Source organism: Eleutherodactylus coqui, chromosome 4, assembly GCF_035609145.1.
Source record: "Eleutherodactylus coqui strain aEleCoq1 chromosome 4, aEleCoq1.hap1, whole genome shotgun sequence".
In the NCBI taxonomy this organism is placed as follows: Eukaryota; Metazoa; Chordata; class Amphibia; order Anura; family Eleutherodactylidae; genus Eleutherodactylus; species Eleutherodactylus coqui.
The window spans coordinates 166,104,570-166,125,070 of NC_089840.1; positions in this window are offsets into that span (position 1 = coordinate 166,104,570).

A 20,501-nucleotide genomic window follows, 5' to 3' on the forward strand; every position below is an offset into this window, starting at 1 on the left:
CTGAGCTAGTGGAATTCACAGCGCAGAAGCAGTCAAGTTGCCAAAGGGCAGTGGTACGCCTTAAGTATTTGGCTTCCCTTTTTTAAAATGGTGAGCTGAAACAGCAGACAGATACTGTATGCAGCGTATATTATGTTTACTGTTTCCCTCTGGCGCTATGACGGCGGTGATGTAACGGAGACAGCAGAGCCAGCAAACAATTTTGCGCACGCCTGTAGTGAAACCTAGGTGCGTAGGACTTGGCTAGTGGAATTCACAGCGCAGAAGCAGTCAAGTTGCCAAAGGGCAGTGGTACGCCTTAAGTATTTGGCTTCCCTTTTTTAAAATGGTGAGCTGAAACAGCAGATACTGTATGCAGCGTATATTATGTTTACTGTTTCCCTCTGGCGCTATGACGGCGGTGATGTAACGGAGACAGCAGAGCCAGGAAACAATTTTGCGCACGCCTGTAGTGAGACCTAGGTGCGTAGGACTGAGCTAGTGGAATTCACAGCGCAGAAGCTGTCAAGTCGCCAAAGGGCAGTGGTACGCTTTAAGTATATGGCTTCCCTTTTTTAAAATGGTGAGCTGAAACAGCAGATACTGTATGCAGCGTATATTATGTTTACTGTTTCCCTCTGGCGCTATGACGGTGGTGATGTAACAGAGACAGCAGAGCCAGGAAACAATTTTGCGCACGCCTGTAGTGAGACCTAGGTGCGTAGGACTGAGCTACTGGAATTCACAGCGCAGAAGCAGTCAAGTCGCCAAAGGGCAGTGGTATGCCTGAAGTATTTGGCTTCCCTTTTTTAAAATGGTGAGCTGAAACAGCAGACAGATACTGTATGCAGCGTATATTATGTTTACTGTTTCCCTCTGGCGCTATGACGGCGGTGATGTAACGAAGACAGCAGAGCCAGGAAACAATTTTGCACACGCCTGTAGTGAGACCTAGGTGCGTAGGACTGAGCTAGTGGAATTCACAGCGCAGAAGCAGTCAAGTCGCCAAACGGCAGTGGTACGCCTTAAGTATTTGGCTTCCCTTTTTTAAAATGGTGAGCTGAAACAGCAGACAGATACTGTATGCAGCGTATATTATGTTTACTGTTTCCCTCTGGCGCTATGACAGCGGTGATGTAACGGAGACAGCAGAACCAGGAAACAATTTTGTGCACGCCTGTAGTGAGACCTAGGTGCGTAGGACTGAGCTAGTGGAATTCACAATGCAGAAGCAGTCAAGTCACCAAAGGGCAGTGGTACGCCTTAAGTATTTGGCTTCCCTTTTTTAAAATGGTGAGCTGAAACAGCAGATACTGTATGCAGCGTATATTATGTTTACTGTTTCCCTCTGGCGCTATGACGGCGGTGATGTAACGGAGACAGCAGAGCCAGGAAACAATTTTGCGCACGCCCGTAGTGAGACCTAGGTGCGTAGGACTGAGCTAGTGGAATTCACAGCACAGAAGCAGTCAAGTCGCCAAAGGGCAGTGGTACGCCTTAAGTATTTGGCTTCCCTTTTTGAAAATGGTGAGCTGAAATAGCAGACAGATACTGTATGCAGCGTATATTATGTTTACTGTTTCCCTCTGGCGCTATGACGGCGGTGATGTAACGGAGACAGCAGAGCCAGCAAACAATTTTGCGCACGCCTGTAGTGAGACCTAGGTGCGAAGGACTGAGCTAGTGGAATTCACAGCGCAGAAGCTGTCAAGTTGCCAAAGGGCAGTGGTACGCCTTAAGTATTTGGCTTCCCTTTTTTAAAATGGTGAGCTGAAACAGCAGATACTGTATGCAGCGTATATTATGTTTACTGTTTCCCTCTGGCGCTATGACGGCGGTGATGTAACGGAGACAGCAGAGCCAGGAAAAAATTTTGCGCACGCCTGTAGTGAGACCTAGGTGCGTAGGACTGAGCTAGTGGAATTCACAGCGCAGAAGCAGTCAAGTTGCCAAAGGGCAGTGGTACGCCTTAAGTATTTGGCTTCCCTTTTTTAAAATGGTGAGCTGAAACAGCAGATACTGTATGCAGCGTATATTATGTTTACTGTTTCCCTCTGGCGCTATGACGGCGGTGAGGTAACGGAGACAGCAGAGCCAGGAAACAATTTTGCGCACGCCTGTAGTGAGACCTAGGTGCGTAGGACTGAGCTAATGGAATTCACAGCGCAGAAGCTGTCAAGTCGTCAAAGGGCAGTGGTACGCTTTAAGTATATGGCTTCCCTTTTTTAAAATGGTGAGCTGAAACAGCAGATACTGTATGCAGCGTATATTATGTTTACTGTTTCCCTCTGGCGCTATGACGGTGGTGATGTAACAGAGACAGCAGAGCCAGGAAACAATTTTGTGCACGCCTGTAGTGAGACCTAGGTGCGTAGGACTGAGCTACTGGAATTCACAGCGCAGAAGCAGTCAAGTCGCCAAAGGGCAGTGGTACGCCTGAAGTATTTGGCTTCCCTTTTTTAAAATGGTGAGCTGAAACAGCAGATACTGTATGCAGCGTATATTATGTTTACTGTTTCCCTCTGGCGCTATGACGGCGGTGATGTAACGGAGACAGCAGAGCCAGGAAAAAATTTTGCGCACGCCTGTAGTGAGACCTAGGTGCGTAGGACTGAGCTAGTGGAATTCACAGCGCAGAAGCAGTCAAGTTGCCAAAGGGCAGTGGTACGCCTTAAGTATTTGGCTTCCCTTTTTTAAAATGGTGAGCTGAAACAGCAGATACTGTATGCAGCGTATATTATGTTTACTGTTTCCCTCTGGCGCTATGACGGCGGTGAGGTAACGGAGACAGCAGAGCCAGGAAACAATTTTGCGCACGCCTGTAGTGAGACCTAGGTGCGTAGGACTGAGCTAATGGAATTCACAGCGCAGAAGCTGTCAAGTCGTCAAAGGGCAGTGGTACGCTTTAAGTATATGGCTTCCCTTTTTTAAAATGGTGAGCTGAAACAGCAGATACTGTATGCAGCGTATATTATGTTTACTGTTTCCCTCTGGCGCTATGACGGTGGTGATGTAACAGAGACAGCAGAGCCAGGAAACAATTTTGCGCACGCCTGTAGTGAGACCTAGGTGCGTAGGACTGAGCTACTGGAATTCACAGCGCAGAAGCAGTCAAGTCGCCAAAGGGCAGTGGTACGCCTGAAGTATTTGGCTTCCCTTTTTTAAAATGGTGAGCTGAAACAGCAGACAGATACTGTATGCAGCGTATATTATGTTTACTGTTTCCCTCTGGCGCTATGACGGCGGTGATGTAACGAAGACAGCAGAGCCAGGAAACAATTTTGCACACGCCTGTAGTGAGATCTAGGTGCGTAGGACTGAGCTAGTGGAATTCACAGCGCAGAAGCAGTCAAGTCGCCAAACGGCAGTGGTAAGCCTTAAGTATTTGGCTTCCCTTTTTTAAAATGGTGAGCTGAAACAGCAGACAGATACTGTATGCAGCGTATATTATGTTTACTGTTTCCCTCTGGCGCTATGACAGCGGTGATGTAACGGAGACAGCAGAACCAGGAAACAATTTTGCGCACGCCTGTAGTGAGACCTAGGTGCGTAGGACTGAGCTAGTGGAATTCACAATGCAGAAGCAGTCAAGTCACCAAAGGGCAGTGGTACGCCTTAAGTATTTGGCTTCCCTTTTTTAAAATGGTGAGCTGAAACAGCAGATACTGTATGCAGTGTATATTATGTTTACTGTTTCCCTCTGGCGCTATGACGGCGGTGATGTAACGGAGACAGCAGAGCCAGGAAACAATTTTGCGCACGCCCGTAGTGAGACCTAGGTGCGTAGGACTGAGCTAGTGGAATTCACAGCACAGAAGCAGTCAAGTCGCCAAACGGCAGTGGTACGCCTTAAGTATTTGGCTTCCCTTTTTTAAAATGGTGAGCTGAAACAGCAGACAGATACTGTATGCAGCGTATATTATGTTTACTGTTTCCCTCTGGCGCTATGACAGCGGTGATGTAACGGAGACAGCAGAACCAGGAAACAATTTTGCGCACGCCTGTAGTGAGATCTAGGTGCGTAGGACTGAGCTAGTGGAATTCACAGCGCAGAAGCAGTCAAGTCGCCAAAGGGCAGTGGTACGCTTGAAGTATTTGGCTTCCCTTTTTTAAAATGGTGAGCTGAAACAGCAGACAGATACTGTATGCAGCGTATATTATGTTTACTGTTTCCCTCTGGCGCTATGACGGCCATGATGTAACGGAGACAGCAAAGCCAGGAAACAATTTTGCGCACGCCTGTAGTGAGACCTAGGTGCGTAGGACTGAGCTAGTGGAATTCACAACGCAGAAGCAGTCAAGTCGCCAAAGGGCAGTGGTACGCCTTAAGTATTTGGCTTCCCTTTTTTAAAATGGTGAGCTGAAACAGCAGATACTGTATGCAGCGTATATTATGTTTACTGTTTCCCTCTCGCGCTATGACGGCGGTGATGTAACAGAGACAGCAGAGCCAGGAAACAATTTTGCGCACGCCCGTAGTGAGACCTAGGTGCGTAGGACTGAGCTAGTGGAATACACAGCGCAGAAGCAGTCAAGTCGCCAAAGGGCAGTGGTACGCTTTAAGTATATGGCTTCCCTTTTTTAAAATGGTGAGCTGAAACAGCAGATACTGTATGCAGCGTGTATTATGTTTACTGTTTCCCTCTGGCGCTATGACGGCGGTGATGTAACGGAGACAGCAGAGCCAGCAAACAATTTTGCGCACGCCTGTAGTGAGACCTAGGTGCGAAGGACTGAGCTAGTGGAATTCACAACGCAGAAGCAGTCAAGTCGCCAAAGGGCAGTGGTACGCCTTAAGTATTAGGCTTACCTTCTTTAAAATGGTGAGCTGAAACAGCAGATACTGTATGCAGCGTATATTATGTTTACTGTTTCCCTCTGGCGCTATGACGGCGGTGATATAACGGAGACAGCAGAGCCAGCAAACAATTTTGCGCACGCCTGTAGTGAGACCTAGGTGCGAAGGACTGAGCTAGTGGAATTCACAGCGCAGAAGCAGTCAAGTTGCCAAAGGGCAGTGGTACGCCTTAAGTATTTGGCTTCCCTTTTTTAAAATGGTGAGCTGAAACAGCAGATACTGTATGCAGCGTATATTATGTTTACTGTTTCCCTCTGGCGCTATGACGGCGGTGATGTAACGGAGACAGCAGAGCCAGCAAACAATTTTGCGCACGCCTGTAGTGAGACCTAGGTGCGTAGGACTGAGCTAGTGGAATTCACAGCGCAGAAGCAGTCAAGTTGCCAAAGGGCAGTGGTACGCCTTAAGTATTTGGCTTCCCTTTTTTAAAATGGTGAGCTGAAACAGCAGATACTGTATGCAGCGTATATTATGTTTACTGTTTCCCTCTGGCGCTATGACGGTGGTGATGTAACAGAGACAGCAGAGCCAGGAAACAATTTTGCGCACGCCTGTAGTGAGACCTAGGTGCGTAGGACTGAGCTACTGGAATTCACAGCGCAGAAGCAGTCAAGTCGCCAAAGGGCAGTGGTACGCCTGAAGTATTTGGCTTCCCTTTTTTAAAATGGTGAGCTGAAACAGCAGACAGATACTGTATGCAGCGTATATTATGTTTACTGTTTCCCTCTGGCGCTATGACGGCGGTGATGTAACGGAGACAGCAGAGCCAGGAAACAATTTTGCACACGCCTGTAGTGAGACCTAGGTGCGTAGGACTGAGCTAGTGGAATTCACAGCGCAGAAGCAGTCAAGTCGCCAAACGGCAGTGGTACGCCTTAAGTATTTGGCTTCCCTTTTTTAAAATGGTGAGCTGAAACAGCAGACAGATACTGTATGCAGCGTATATTATGTTTACTGTTTCCCTCTGGCGCTATGACGGCGGTGATGTAACGGAGACAGCAGAGCCAGGAAACAATTTTGTGCACGCCTGTAGTGAGACCTAGGTGCGTAGGACTAAGCTAGTGGAATTCACAGCGCAGAAGCAGTCAAGTCGCCAAAGGGCAGTGGAACGCCTTAAGTATTTGGCTTCCCTTTTTTAAAACGGTGAGCTGAAACAGCAGACAAATACCGTATGCAGCGTATATTATGTTTACTGTTTCCCTCTCGCGCTATGACGGCGGTGATGTAACAGAGACAGCAGAGCCAGGAAACAATTTTGCGCACGCCTGTAGTGAGACCTAGGTGCGTAGGACTGAGCTAGTGGAATTCACAGCGCAGAAGCAGTCAAGTCGCCAAAGGGCAGTGGAACGCCTTAAGCATTTGGCTTCCCTTTTTTAAAACGGTGAGCTGAAACAGCAGACAAATACTGTATGCAGCGTATATTATGTTTACTGTTTCCCACTAGCGCTATGACGATGGTGATGTAACGGAGACAGCAGAGCCAGGAAACAATTTTGTGCACGCCTGAAGTGAGACCTAGGTGCGTAGGACTGAGCTAGTGGAATTCACAGCGCAGAAGCAGTCAAGTCGCCAAAGGGCAGTGGTACGCCTTAAGTATTTGGCTTCCCTTTTATAAAATGGTGAGCTGAAACAGCAGACAGATACTGTATGCAGCGTATATTATGTTTACTGTTTCCCTCTGGCGCTATGACGGCGGTGATGTAACGGAGACAGCAGAGCCAAGAAACAATTTTGCGCACGCCTGTAGTGAGACCTAGGTGCGTAGGACTGAGATAGTGTAACTCACAGCGCAGAAGCAGTCAAGACGCCAAAGGGCAGTGGTACGCCTTAAGTATTTGGCTTCCCTTTTTTAAAATGGTGAGCTGAAACAGCAGACAGATACTTTATGCAGCGTATATTATGTTTACTGTTTCCCTCTGGCGCTATGACGGTGGTGATGTAACGGAGACAGCAGAGCCAGGAAACAATTTTGCGCACGCCTGTAGTGAGACCTAGGTGCGTAGGACTGAGCTAGTGGAATTCACAGCGCAGAAGCAGTCAAGTCGCCAAAGGGCAGTGGTACGCCTGAAGTATTTGGCTTCCCTTTTTTAAAATTGTGAGCTGAAACAGCAGACAGATACTGTATGCAGCGTATATTATGTTTACTGTTTCCCTCTGGCGCTATGACAGCGGTGATGTAACGGAGACAGCAGAGCCAGGAAACAATTTTGCGCACGCCTGTAGTGAGACCTAGGAGCGTAGGACTTAGCTAGTGGAATTCACAGCGCAGAAGCAGTCAAGTCGCCAAAGGGCAGTGGTACGCCTTAAGTATTTGGCTTCCCTTTTTTAAAATGGTGAGCTGAAACAGCAGATACTGTATGCAGCGTATATTATGTTTACTGTTTTCCACTAGCGCTATGACGACGGTAATGTAACGGAGACAGCAGAGCCAGGAAACAATTTTGTGCACGCCTGTAGTGAGACCTAGGTGCGTAGGACTGAGCTAGTGGAATTCACAGTGCAGAAGCAGTCAAGTCGCCAAAGGGGATTGGTATGCCTTAAGTATTTGGCTTTCCTTTTTTAAACTGTTGAGCTGAAACAGCAGATACTGTATGAAGCGTATATTATGTTTACTGTTTCCCTCTGGCGCTATGACGGCGGTGATGTAACGGAGACAGCAGAGCCAAGAAACAATTTTGCGCACGCCTGTAGTGAGACCTAGGTGCGTAGGACTGAGCTAGTGGAATTCACAGCGCAGAAGCAGTCAAGTTGCCAAAGGGCAGTGGTACGCCTTAAGTATTTGGCTTCCCTTTATTAAAATGGTGAGCTGAAACAGCAGACAGATACTGTATGCAGCGTATATTATGTTTACTGTTTTCCACTAGCGCTATGACGACGGTAATGTAACGGAGACAGCAGAGCCAGGAAACAATATTGTGCACGCCTGTAGTGAGAACTAGGTGCGTAGGACTGAGCTACTGGAATTCACAGCGCAGAAGCAGTCAAGTCGCCAAAGGGCAGTGGTACGCTTGAAGTATTTGGCTTCCCTTTTTTAAAATGGTGAGCTGAAACAGCAGATACTGTATGCAGCATATATTATGTTTACTGTTTCCCTCTGGTGCTATGACGGCGGTGATGTAACGGAGACAGCAGAGCCAGGAAACAATTTTGCGCACAACTGTAGTGAGACCTAGGTGCGTAGGACTGAGCTAGTGGAATTCACAGCGCCGAAGCAGTCAAGTCGCCAAAGGGCAGTGGTACGCCTTAAGTATTTGGCTTCCCTTTTTTAAAATGGTGAGCTGAAACTGCAGATACTGTATGCAGCGTATATTATGTTTACTGTTTCCCTCTGGTGCTATGACGGCGGTGATGTAACGGAGACAGCAGAGCCAGGAAACAATTTTGTGCACATCTGTAGTGAGACCTAGGTGCGTAGGATCTGAGCTAGTGGAATTCACAGCGCAGGGGCAGTCAAGTCGCCAAAGGGCAGTGGTACGCCTTAAGTACCTTTTTTAAAATGGTGAGCTGAAACAGCAGATACTGTATGCAGCGTATATTATGTTTACTGTTTCCCTCTGGTGCTATGACGGCGGTGATGTAAAGGAGACGGCAGAGCCAGGAAACAATTTTGCGCACGCCTGTAGTGAGACCTAGGTGCGTAGGACTGAGCTAGTGGAATTCACAGCGCAGAAGCAGTCAAGTCGCCAAAGAGCAGTGGTACGCCTTAAGTATTTGGCTTCCCTTTATTAAAATGGTGAGCTGAAACAGCAGATACTGTATGCAGCGTATATTATGTTTACTGTTTCCCCTAGGCGCTATGACGGCGGTGATGTAACGGAGACAGCAGAGCCAGGAAACAATTTTGCGCACGCCTGTAGTGAGACCTAGGTGCGTAGGACTGAGATAGTGGAATTCACAGCGCAGAAGCAGTCAAGTCGACAAAGGGCAGTGGTACGCCTTAAGTATTTGGCTTCCCTTTTTTAAAATGGTGAGCTGAAACAGCAGACAGATACTGTATGCAGCGTATATTATGTTTACTGTTTCCCTCTGGCGCTATGACGGTGGTGATGTAACGGAGACAGCAGAGCCAAGAAAAAATTTTGCGCACGCCTGTAGTGAGACCTAGGTGCGTAGGACTGAGATAGTGGAATTCACAGCGCAGAAGCAGTCAAGTCGCCAAAGGGCAGTGGTACGCCTTAAGTATTTGGCTTCCCTTTTTTAAAATGGTGAGGTGAAACAGCAGACAGATACTGTATGCAGCATATATTATGTTTACTGTTTCCCTCTGGTGCTATGACGGCGGTGATGTAACGGAGACAGCAGAGCCAGGAAACAATTTTGTGCACGCCTGTAGTGAGACCTAGGTGCGTAGGACTGAGCTAGTGGAATTCACAGCGCAGAAGCAGTCAAGTCGCCAAAGGGCAGTGGAACGCCTTAAGTATTTGGCTTCCCTTTTTTAAAACGGTGAGCTGAAACAGCAGACAGATACTGTATGCAGCGTATATTATGTTTACTGTTTCCCTCTGGTGCTATGACGGCGGTGATGTAACGGAGACGGTAGAGCCAGGAAACAATTTTGCGCACGCCTGTAGTGAGACCTAGGTGCGTAGGACTGAGCTAGTGGAATTCACAGCGCAGAAGCAGTCAAGTCGCCAAAGGGCAGTGGTACGCCTTAAGTATTTGGCTTCCCTTTTTTAAAATGGTGAGCTGAAACTGCAGATACTGTATGCAGCGTATTTTATGTTTACTGTTTCCCTCTGGCGCTATGACGGCGGTGATGTAACGGAGACAGCAGAGCCAGGAAACAATTTTGCGCACGCCTGTAGTGAGACCTAGGTGCGTAGGACTGAGCTAGTGGAATTCACAGCGCAGAAGCAGTCAAGTCGCCAAAGGGCAGTGGTACGCCTTAAGTATTTGGCTTCCCTTTTTTAAAATGGTGAGCTGAAACAGCAGATACTGTATGCAGCGTATATTATGTTTACTGTTTCCCTCTGGTGCTATGACGGCGGTGATGTAACGGAGACAGCAGAGCCAGGAAACAATTTTGTGCACATCTGTAGTGAGACCTAGGTGCGTAGGACTGAGCTAGTGGAATTCACAGCGCCGAAGCAGTCAAGTCGCCAAAGGGCAGTGGTACGCCTTAAGTATTTGGCTTCCCTTTTTTAAAATGGTGAGCTGAAACTGCAGATACTGTATGCAGCGTATATTATGTTTACTGTTTCCCTCTGGTGCTATGACGGCGGTGATGTAACGGAGACAGCAGAGCCAGGAAACAATTTTGTGCACATCTGTAGTGAGACCTAGGTGCGTAGGATCTGAGCTAGTGGAATTCACAGCGCAGGGGCAGTCAAGTCGCCAAAGGGCAGTGGTACGCCTTAAGTACCTTTTTTAAAATGGTGAGCTGAAACAGCAGATACTGTATGCAGCGTATATTATGTTTACTGTTTCCCTCTGGTGCTATGACGGCGGTGATGTAAAGGAGACGGCAGAGCCAGGAAACAATTTTGCGCACGCCTGTAGTGAGACCTAGGTGCGTAGGACTGAGCTAGTGGAATTCACAGCGCAGAAGCAGTCAAGTCGCCAAAGAGCAGTGGTACGCCTTAAGTATTTGGCTTCCCTTTATTAAAATGGTGAGCTGAAACAGCAGATACTGTATGCAGCGTATATTATGTTTACTGTTTCCCCTAGGCGCTATGACGGCGGTGATGTAACGGAGACAGCAGAGCCAGGAAACAATTTTGCGCACGCCTGTAGTGAGACCTAGGTGCGTAGGACTGAGATAGTGGAATTCACAGCGCAGAAGCAGTCAAGTCGACAAAGGGCAGTGGTACGCCTTAAGTATTTGGCTTCCCTTTTTTAAAATGGTGAGCTGAAACAGCAGACAGATACTGTATGCAGCGTATATTATGTTTACTGTTTCCCTCTGGCGCTATGACGGTGGTGATGTAACGGAGACAGCAGAGCCAAGAAAAAATTTTGCGCACGCCTGTAGTGAGACCTAGGTGCGTAGGACTGAGATAGTGGAATTCACAGCGCAGAAGCAGTCAAGTCGCCAAAGGGCAGTGGTACGCCTTAAGTATTTGGCTTCCCTTTTTTAAAATGGTGAGGTGAAACAGCAGACAGATACTGTATGCAGCATATATTATGTTTACTGTTTCCCTCTGGTGCTATGACGGCGGTGATGTAACGGAGACAGCAGAGCCAGGAAACAATTTTGTGCACGCCTGTAGTGAGACCTAGGTGCGTAGGACTGAGCTAGTGGAATTCACAGCGCAGAAGCAGTCAAGTCGCCAAAGGGCAGTGGAACGCCTTAAGTATTTGGCTTCCCTTTTTTAAAACGGTGAGCTGAAACAGCAGACAGATACTGTATGCAGCGTATATTATGTTTACTGTTTCCCTCTGGTGCTATGACGGCGGTGATGTAACGGAGACGGTAGAGCCAGGAAACAATTTTGCGCACGCCTGTAGTGAGACCTAGGTGCGTAGGACTGAGCTAGTGGAATTCACAGCGCAGAAGCAGTCAAGTCGCCAAAGGGCAGTGGTACGCCTTAAGTATTTGGCTTCCCTTTTTTAAAATGGTGAGCTGAAACTGCAGATACTGTATGCAGCGTATTTTATGTTTACTGTTTCCCTCTGGCGCTATGACGGCGGTGATGTAACGGAGACAGCAGAGCCAGGAAACAATTTTGCGCACGCCTGTAGTGAGACCTAGGTGCGTAGGACTGAGCTAGTGGAATTCACAGCGCAGAAGCAGTCAAGTCGCCAAAGGGCAGTGGTACGCCTTAAGTATTTGGCTTCCCTTTTTTAAAATGGTGAGCTGAAACAGCAGATACTGTATGCAGCGTATATTATGTTTACTGTTTCCCTCTGGTGCTATGACGGCGGTGATGTAACGGAGACAGCAGAGCCAGGAAACAATTTTGTGCACATCTGTAGTGAGACCTAGGTGCGTAGGACTGAGCTAGTGGAATTCACAGCGCAGAAGCAGTCAAGTCGCCAAAGGGCAGTGGTACGCCTTAAGTATTTGGCTTACCTTTTTTAAAATGGTGAGCTGAAACAGCAGATACTGTATGCAGCGTATATTATGTTTACTGTTTCCCTCTGGTGCTATGACGGCGGTGATGTAAAGGAGACGGCAGAGCCAGGAAACAATTTTGTGCACGCCTGTAGTGAGACCTAGGTGCGTAGGACTGTGCTAGTGGAATTCACAGCGCAGAAGCAGTCAAGTCGCCAAAGGGCAGTGGTACGCCTTAAGTATTTGGCTTTCCTTTTTTAAAATGGTGAGCTGAAACAGCAGATACTGTATGCAGCGTATATTATGTTTACTGTTTCCCACTAGCGCTATGATGACGGTGATGTAACGGAGACAGCAGAGCCAGGAAACAATTTTGTGCACGCCTGAAGTGAGACCTAGGTGCGTAGGACTAAGCTAGTGGAATTCACAGCGCAGAAGCAGTCAAGTCGCCAAAGGGCAGTGGTACGCCTTAAGTATTTGGCTTCCCTTTTATAAAATGGTGAGCTGAAACAGCAGACAGATACTGTATGCAGCGTATATTATGTTTACTGTTTCCCTCTGACGCTATGATGGCGGTGATGTAACGGAGACAGCAGAGCCAGGAAACAATTTTGCGCACGCATGTAGTGAGACCTAGGTGCGTAGGACTGAGCTAGTGGAATTCACAGCCCAGAAGCAGTCAAGTCGCCAATGGGCAGTGGTAAGCCTTAAATATTTGGCTTCCCTTTATTAAAATGGTGAGCTGAAACAGCAGATACTGTATGCAGCGTAAATTATGTTTACTGTTTCCCTCTGGCGCTATGACGGTGGTGATGTAACGGAGACAGCAGAGCCTGGAAACAATTTTGCGCACGCCTGTAGTGAGACCTAGGTGCGTAGGACTGAGCTAGTGGAATTCACAGCGCAGAAGCAGTCAAGTCGCCAAAGGGCAGTGGTACGCCTTAAGTATTTCGCTTCCCTTTTTTAAAATGGTGAGCTGAAACAGCAGACAGATACTGTATGCAGCGTATATTATGTTTACTGTTTCCCTCTGGCGCTATGACAGCGGTGATGTAACGGAGACAGCAGAGCCAGGAAACAATTTTGCGCACGCCTGTAGTGAGATCTAGGTGCGTAGGACTGAGCTAGTGGAATTCACAGCGCAGAAGCAGTCAAGTCGCCAAAGGGCAGTGGTACGCTTGAAGTATTTGGCTTCCCTTTTTTTAAATGGTGAGCTGAAACAGCAGACAGATACTGTATGCAGCGTATATTATGTTTACTGTTTCCCTCTGGCGCTATGATGGCCGTGATGTAACGGAGACAGGAAAGCCAGGAAACAACTTTGCGCACGACCGTAGTGAGACCTAGGTGCGTAGGACTGAGCTAGTGGAATTCACAACGCAGAAGCAGTCAAGTCGCCAAAGGGCAGTGGTACGCCTTAAGTATTTGGCTTCCCTTTTTTAAAATGGTGAGCTGAAACAGCAGATACTGTATGCAGCGTATATTATGTTTACTGTTTCCCACTAGCGCTATGACGACGGTGATGTAACGGAGACAGCAGAGCCAGGAAACAATTTTGTGCACGCCTGTAGTGAGACCTAGGTGCGTAGGACTGAGCTAGTGGAATTCACAGTGCAGAAGCAGTCAAGTCGCCAAAGGGCAGTGGTACGCCTTAAGTATTTGGCTTTCCTTTTTTAAAATGGTGAGCTGAAACAGCAGATACTGTATGCAGCGTATATTATGTTTACTGTTTCCCACTAGCGCTATGACGACGGTAATGTAACGGAGACAGCAGAGCCAGAAAACAATTTTGTGCACGCCTGTAGTGAGACCTAGGTGCGTAGGACTGAGCTAGTGGAATTCACAGTGCAGAAGCAGTCAAGTCGCCAAAGGGCAGTGGTACGCCTTAAGTATTTGGCTTCCCTTTTATAAAATGCTGAAATGAAACAGCAGACAGATACTGTATGCAGCGTATATTATGTTTACTGTTTCCCTCTGGCGCTATGACGGCCGTGATGTAACGGAGACAGCAGAGCCTGGAAACAATTTTGCGCATGCCTGTAGTGAGACCTAGGTGCGTAGGACTGAGCTAGTGGAATTCACAGCGCAGAAGCAGTCAAGTCGCCAAAGGGCAGTGGTACGCCTTAAGTATTTCGCTTCCCTTTTTTAAAATGGTGAGCTGAAACAGCAGACAGATACTGTATGCAGCGTATATTATGTTTACTGTTTCCCTCTGGCGCTATGACAGCGGTGATGTAACGGAGACAGCAGAGCCAGGAAACAATTTTGCGCACGCCTGTAGTGAGATCTAGGTGCGTAGGACTGAGCTAGTGGAATTCACAGCGCAGAAGCAGTCAAGTCGCCAAAGGGCAGTGGTACGCTTGAAGTATCTGGCTTCCCTTTTTTTAAATGGTGAGCTGAAACAGCAGACAGATACTGTATGCAGCGTATATTATGTTTACTGTTTCCCTCTGGCGCTATGACGGCCGTGATGTAACGGAGACAGCAGAGCCAGGAAACAACTTTGCGCACGCCTGTAGTGAGACCTAGGTGCGTAGGACTGAGCTAGTGGAATTCACAGCGCAGAAGCAGTCAAGTCGACAAAGGGCAGTGGTACGCCTTAAGTATTTGGCTTCCCTTTTTTAAAATGGTGAGCTGAAACAGCAGACAGATACTGTATGCAGCGTATATTATGTTTACTGTTTCCCTGAGCTAGTGGAATTCACAGCGCAGAAGCAGTCAAGTCGCCAAAGGGCAGTGGTACGCCTTAAGTATTTGGCTTCCCTTTTTTAAAATGGTGAGCTGAAACAGCAGATACTGTATGCAGCGTATATTATGTTTACTGTTTCCCACTAGCGCTATGACGACGGTGATGTAACGGAGACAGCAGAGCCAGGAAACAATTTTGCGCACGCCTGTAGTGAGACCTAGGTGCGTAGGACTGAGCTAGTGGAATTCACAACGCAGAAGCAGTCAAGTCGTCAAAGGGCAGTGGTACGCCTTAAGTATTTGGCTTCCCTTTTTTAAAATGGTGAGCTGAAACAGCAGATACTGTATGCAGCGTATATTATGTTTACTGTTTCCCACTAGCGCTATGACGGTGGTGATGTAACGGAGACAGCAGAGTCAGGAAACAATTTTGTGCACGCCTGTAGTGAGACCTAGGTGCGTAGGACTGAGCTAGTGGAATTCACAGTGCAGAAGCAGTCAAGTCGCCAAAGGGCAGTGGTACGCCTTAAGTATTTGGCTTCCCTTTTATAAAATGCTGAGCTGAAACAGCAGACAGATACTGTATGCAGCGTATATTATGTTTACTGTTTCCCTCTGGCGCTATGACGGCGGTGATGTAACGGAGACAGCAGAGCCAAGAAACAATTTTGCGCACGCCTGTAGTGAAACCTAGGTGCGTAGGACTGAGCTAGTGGAATTCACAGCGCAGAAGCAGTCAAGTCGCCAAAGGGCAGTGGTACGCCTTAAGTATTTGGCTTCCCTTTATTAAAATGGTGAGCTGAAACAGCAGACAGATAATTTATGCAGCGTATATTATGTTTACTGTTTACCTCTGGTGCTATGACGGTGGTGATGTAACGGAGACAGCAGAGCCAGGAAACAATTTTGCGCACGCCTGTAGAGAGATCTAGGTGCGTAGGACTGAGCTAGTGGAATTCACAGCGCAGAAGCAGTCAAGTCGCCAAAGGGCAGTGGTACGCTTGAAGTATTTGGCTTCCCTTTTTTAAAATGGTGAGCTAAAACAGCAGATACTGTATGCAGCATATATTATGTTTACTGTTTCCCTCTGGTGCTATGACGGCGGTGATGTAACGGAGACAGCAGAGCCAGGAAACAATTTTGCGCACAACTGTAGTGAGACCTAGGTGCGTAGGACTGAGCTAGTGGAATTCACAGCGCAGAAGCAGTCAAGTCGCCAAAGGGCAGTGGTACGCCTTAAGTATTTGGCTTACCTTTTTTAAAATGGTGAGCTGAAACTGCAGATACTGTATGCAGCGTATATTATGTTTACTGTTTCCCTTTGGCGCTATGACGGCAGTGATGTAACGGAGACAGCAGAGTCAGGAAACACTTTTGCGCACAACTGTAGTGAGACCTAGGTGCGTAGGACTGAGCTAGTGGAATTCACAGCCGCGAAGCAGTCAAGTCGCGAAAGGGCAGTGGTACGCCTGAAGTATTTGGCTTCCCTTTTTTAAAATGGTGAGCTGAAACAGCAGACAGATACTGTATGTAGCGTATATTATGTTTACTGTTTCCCTCTGGCGCTATGACGGCGGTGATGTAACGGAGACAGCAGAGCAAGGAAACAATTTTGCACACGCCTGTAGTGAGACCTAGGTGCGTAGGACTGAGCTAGTGGAATTCACAGCGCAGAAGCAGTCAAGTCGCCAAAGGGCAGTGGTACGCCTTAAGTATTTCGCTTCCCTTTTTTAAAATGGTGAGCTGAAACAGCAGACAGATACTGTATGCAGCGTATATTATGTTCACTGTTTCCCTCTGGCGCTATGACAGCGGTGATGTAACGGAGACTGCAGAGCCAGGAAACAATTTTGCGCACGCCTGTAGTGAGATCTAGGTGCGTAGGACTGAGCTAGTGGAATTCACAGCGCAGAAGCAGTCAAGTCGCCAAAGGGCAGTGGTACGCTTGAAGTATTTGGCTTCCCTTTTTTAAAATAGTGAGCTGAAACAGCAGACAGATACTCTATGCAGCGTATATTATGTTTACTGTTTCCCTCTGGCGCTATGACGGCCGTGATGTAACGGAGACAGCAAATCCAGGAAACAACTTTGCGCACGCCTGTAGTGAGACCTAGGTGCGTAGGACTGAGCTAGTGGAATTCACAACGCAGAAGCAGTCAAGTCGCCAAAGGGCAGTGGTACGCCTTAAGTATTTGGCTTCCCTTTTTTAAAATGGTGAGCTGATACAGCAGATATTGTATGCAGCGTATATTATGTTTACTGTTTCCCTTTGGCGCTATGACGGCAGTGATGTAACGGAGACAGCAGAGTCAGGAAACACTTTTGCGCACAACTGTAGTGAGACCTAGGTGCGTAGGACTGAGCTAGTGGAATTCACAGCCGCGAAGCAGTCAAGTCGCCAAAGGGCAGTGGTACGCCTTCAGTATTTGGCTTCCCTTTTTTAAAATGGTGAGCTGAAACAGCAGACAGATACTGTATGCAGCGTATATTATGTTTACTGTTTCCCTCTGGCGCTATGACGGCGGTGATGTAACGGAGACAGCAGAGCCAGGAAAAAATTTTGCGCACGCCTGTAGTGAGACCTAGGTGCGTAGGACTGAGCTAGTGGAATTCACAGCGCAGAAGCAGTCAAGTCGCCAAAGGGCATTGGAACGCCTTCAGTATTTGGCTTCCCTTTTTTAAAATGGTGAGCTGAAACAGCAGATACTGTATGCAGCGTATATTATGTTTACTGTTTCCCTCTGGCGCTATGACGGCGGTGATGTAACGGAGACAGCAGAGCCAGGATACAATTTTGCACACGCCTGTAGTGAGACCTAGGTGCGTAGGACTGAGCTAGTGGAATTCACAGCGCAGAAGCAGTCAAGTCGCCAAAAGGCAGTGGTACGCCTTAAGTATTTGGCTTCCCTTTTTTAAAATGGTGAGCTGAAACAGCAGATACTGTATGCAGCGTATATTATGTTTACTGTTTTCCTCTGGTGCTATGACGGCGGTGATGTAACGGAGACAGCAGAGCCAGCAAACAATTTTGCGCACACCTGTAGTGAGACCTAGGTGCGTAGGAGTGAGCTAGTGGAATTCACAGCGCAGAAGCAGTCAAGTCGCCAAAGGGCAGTGGAACACCTTAAGTATTTGGCTTCCCTTTTTTAAAATGGTGAGCTGAAACAGCAGATACTGTATGCAGCGTATATTATGTTTACTGTTTGCCTCTGGCGCTATGACGGCGGTGATGTAACGGAGACAGCAGAGCCAGGAAAAAAAATTTGCGCACGCCTGTAGTGAGACCTAGGTGTGTAGGACTGAGCTAGTGGAAATCACAGCGCAGAAGCAGTCAAGTCGCCAAAGGGCAGTGCTACGCCTTAAGTATTTGGCTTCCCTTTTTTAAAATGGTGAGCTGAAACAGCAGACAGATACTGTATGCAGCGTATATTATGTTTACTGTTTCCCTCTGGCGCTTTGACGGCGGTGATGTAACGGAGACAGCAGAGCCAGAAAAAAAATTTTGCGCACGCCTGTAGTGAGACCTAGGTGCGTAGGACTGAGCTAGTGGAATTCACAGCGCAGAAGCAGTGAAGTCGCCAAAAGGCAGTGGTACGCCTTAAGTATTTGGCTTCCTTTTTTTAAAATGGTATGCTGAAACAGCAGATACTGTATGCAGCGTATATTATGTTTACTGTTTCCCTCTGGCGCTATGATGGCGGTGATGTAACGGAGACAGCAGAGCCAGGATACAATTTTGCGCACGCCTGTAGTGAAACCTAGGTGCGTAGGACTGAGCTAGTGGAATTCACAGCGCAGAAGCAGTCAAGTCGCCAAAGGGCAGTGGTACGCCTTAAGTATTTGGCTTTCCTTTTTTAAAATGGTGAGCTGAAACAGCAGATACTGTATGCAGCGTATATTATGTTTACTGTTTCCCTCTGGCGCTATGACGGCGGTGATGTAACGGAGACAGGAGAGCCAGGAAACAATTTTGCGCACGCCTGTAGTGAGACCTAGGTGCGTAGGACTGAGCTAGTGGAATTCACACGCAGAAGCAGTCAAGTTGCCAAAGGGCATTGGAACGCCTTCAGTATTTGGCTTCCCTTTTTTAAAATGGTGAGCTGAAACAGCAGATACTGTATGCAGCGTATATTATGTTTACTGTTTCCCTCTGGCGCTATGACGGCGGTGATGTAACGGAGACAGGAGAGCCAGGAAACAATTTTGCGCACGCCTGTAGTGAGACCTAGGTGCGTAGGACTGAGCTAGTGGAATTCACACGCAGAAGCAGTCAAGTTGCCAAAGGGCATTGGAACGCCTTCAGTATTTGGCTTCCCTTTTTTAAAATGGTGAGCTGAAACAGCAGATACTGTATGCAGCGTATATTATGTTTACTGTTTCCCTCTGGTGCTATGACGGCGGTGATGTAACGGAGACAGCAGAGCCAGCAAACAATTTTGCGCACGCCTGTAGTGAGACCTAGGTGCGTAGGAGTGAGCTAGTGGAATTCACAGCGCAGAAGCAGTCAAGTCGCCAAAGGGCAGTGGAACGCCTTAAGTATTTGGCTTCCCTTTTTTAAAATGGTGAGCTGAAACAGCAGATACTGTATGCAGCGTACATTATGTTTACTGTTTGCCTCTGGCGCTATGACGGCGGTGATGTAACGGAGACAGCAGAGCCAGGAAACAATTTTGCGCACGCCTGTAGTGAGACCTAGGTGTGTAGGACTGAGCTAGTGGAAATCACAGCGCAGAAGCAGTCAAGTCGCCAAAGGGCAGTGGTACGCCTTAAGTATTTGGCTTCCCTTTTTTAAAATGGTGAGCTGAAACAGCAGACAGATACTGTATGCAGCGTATATTATGTTTACTGTTTCCCTCTGGCGCTATGACGGCGGTGATGTAACGGAGACAGCAGAGCCAGGAAACAATTTTGCGCACGCCTGTAGTGAGACCTAGGTGTGTAGGACTGAGCTAGTGGAAATCACAGCGCAGAAGCAGTCAAGTCGCCAAAGGGCAGTGGTACGCCTTAAGTATTTGGCTTCCCTTTTTTAAAATGGTGAGCTGAAACAGCAGACAGATACTGTATGCAGCGTATATTATGTTTACTGTTTCCCTCTGGCGCTTTGACGGCGGTGATGTAACGGAGACAGCAGAGCCAGAAAATTTTTTTTACGCACGCCTGTAGTGAGACCTAGGTGCGTAGGACTGAGCTAGTGGAATTCACAGCGCAGAAGCAGTCAAGTCGCCAAAGGGCAGTGGTACGCCTTAAGTATTTGGCTTCCTTTTTTTAAAATGGTGAGCTGAAACAGCAGATACTGTATGCAGCGTATATTATGTTTACTGTTTCCCTCTGGTGCTATGACGGCGGTGATGTAACGGAGACAGCAGAGCCAGCAAACAATTTTGCGCACGCCTGTAGTGAGACCTAGGTGCGTAGGACTGAGCTAGTGGAATTCACAGCGCAGAAGCAGTCAAGTCGCCAAAGGGCAGTGGTACGCCTTAAGTATTTGGCTTCCCTTTTTTAAAATGGTGAGCTGAAACAGCAGATACTGTATGCCGCGTATATTATGTTTACTGTTTCCCTCTGGCGCTATGACGGCGGTGATGTAACGGAGACAGCAGAGCCAGGAAACAATTTTGCACACGCCTGTAGTGAGACCTAGGTGCGTAGGACTGAGCTAGTGGAATTCACAGCGCAGAACAGTCAAGTCGCCAAAGGGCAGTGGTACGTCTTAAGTATTTGGCTTCCCTTTTTTAAAATGGTGAGCTGAAACAGCAGACAGATACTGTATGCAGCGTATATTATGTTTACTGTTTCCCTCTGGTGCTATGACGGCGGTGATGTAACGGAGACGGCAGAGCCAGGAAACAATTTTGTGAACGCCTGTAGTGAGACCTAGGTGTGTAGGACTGAGCTAGTGGAATTCACAGCGCAGAAGCAGTCAAGTCGCCAAAGGGCATTGGAACGCCTTCAGTATTTGGCTTCCCAATTTTAAAATGGCGA